Raw genomic sequence first — 2,408 nt, forward strand, 5'->3', positions numbered from 1 at the left:
ACACTCACACACACTCACACATGCCCACACGCTCACATAGCCATACACTTGTTGTTGTTGTGGTGGCATCAGCAACATTGCAGGCTGCAAACTGCAAGCTATTTGGGATTATGGTGGAGCAAGGAATAAAAACGGATCTATGAGTTAACTACTTCAACAAAACCGACTCAAGGAAAGGAGATGTAAACAACCCACGGCAAAACAGCCCGAAGGTAAGCAAAAATTGAAAGAAAATATTAATTTCACATAAGGAATGTCCTCAACATCTCCTGGCATGTTAATTCTCTTAAGCACTACTTAAACTTTTAATCCTTGTAAATCGATTTGGTGCAAACTCTTCTCTTGCATTTCCCCCCAAAAAAGACATTTCTCTTTAATGCACTCTTTTGGAATCCCTTGATGCACTCTCTTGCATTAGAACTCTTTGTGGGTTTCCCTGCAGACAAGAGAGAAAGAGACCAAATGCACGAAAGGAAATGAATCCTTTAATGGGATTATGTAGTGCTTCAAAATGTGTGGTATTAGAAGGATAGAGCATGTTACAGAGATAGTCAGAGTTGGGGTTATTAAAAATATTAAAAATCGTAATAGTTTCCAGAGGAAACTCATAGAAAGTAGTAAGGAAATTTCAATCGGCATTCCGACAGATATATATACCCCAATATTTAATCATTATTTTTGTATACCATTTCCGGGGGAAATAACATAAAGATTGGACTAACATACCTTAGTTTTAGTACAAAAGCTACAATGTGTGAATTTTGAAAAGAACCATGGAATATTTTTGAATTTTATGCTAGATATGATCAATAGTTCAAAATTTTTGAAGAAGTGTTACTAGGAAGTGTGGGCCCCAACACATTGTCGTATATTATTGGAATATGCGAAGCTTACTGAAAATTGAACATATGTGGTATATTTGTATTTAATGAGGGCTATTAACATTCATATTTTTTTGTGATTTTTCATCGAAATAACAGTTTAACACCCTAGGTCTCTCAGGACATTTGGAGTCGATCTGTCTAGTTGGTGCTCACGATAACTCTTATCTTATTTGGTCCAAATTACTCACACCGTTATATTATTATCAAACTCAGATCGAATTCGGAGATGGGCAATATTGGTCCACTCTTTTGATACCTCTCCCACAAAAGTCCAAAGTTTCGTAGAAAATAATTTACCTCATAAAACATGAAATAATCATCAATTTTTGTTCAAACTTTGCTAATTCCAATATTCGTATTTGCTAGGTAAGACACAATCAATCTAGTACTTCCCATACAGAGGTTAAAATTTTGAATAATTATAACTCTCATAGAATGTGAAACAAGTAAAAAAGCTGTAAGTCCACCATTTGGTACAAATTTGGCAATTTCACAAAAAAAAAAAAAAAAATAAATAAATAAATAAATAAATAATTAAAATAAAAAAATCCGTTAAAAATTCAGTTAAAATCTTAAAAATACCGAATGTCTATACGACGACGTAGACCTGCATATGCAACTTTTGTCATAAGTTATTGCAATATTTAAATGCGAAGCTTTCAAGAAAAATCTGTTTAATGTAGCTAAAATCATCAAAATACCGAATATCGGGGGGTAACGTTATATGGGGGCTATACGAAGACGTGGACCTGTACAGACAATTTTCTGGCATGGACTGAAGTATCCATTACGAACTTCAAATGCGAAACTTGAAACAATCCCGGTAAATAATGTCGCTAAAATCATCAAAATACCGAATATCGGGGGGTACGGTATATGGGGGCTATACGAAGACGTGGACCTACATGGCCCATTTTCTGTTTTCTGCTGCAGTATCTATTACGAACTTCAAATACCAAATTTCGAACGGTTCCGTTAAAAAATGTCGCTAAAATCATCAAAATACCGAATATCGAGAGTACGGTATATGGGGGGTATACGAAGACGTGGACCACCATGGCCCATTTTCTGTTTTCTGCTGCAGTATCTATTACGAACTTCAAATACCAAATTTGGAACGGTTCCGTTAAATAATGTCGCTAAAATCATCAATCAAATACCGAATATCGGGGGGTACCGTTATATGGGGGCTATACGAAGACGTGGACCTGCACAGATAATTTTCTGTTTTAGGCTGTAGTATCCATTACGAACTTCAAATGCGAAATTTGAAACAATCCCGGTAAATAATGTCGCTAAAATCATCAAAATACCGAATATCGGGGGGTATGGTATATGGGGGCTATATGATAACTTGGACCTACATGACCCATTTACGAACTTAACCTGCCTACTGGCAAAATATACATGTGTGCAAAATTTTAGCCTTCTATCTCAATTTGTTCGAAAGATAGCGTGATTACAACAGACAGACGGACAGACAGACGGACAGACAGACGGACGGACATGGCTAAATCGTTATAG

This window comes from Musca domestica, unplaced genomic scaffold (genome assembly GCF_030504385.1).
Source record: "Musca domestica strain aabys unplaced genomic scaffold, Musca_domestica.polishedcontigs.V.1.1 375, whole genome shotgun sequence".
NCBI lineage: Eukaryota > Metazoa > Arthropoda > Insecta > Diptera > Muscidae > Musca > Musca domestica.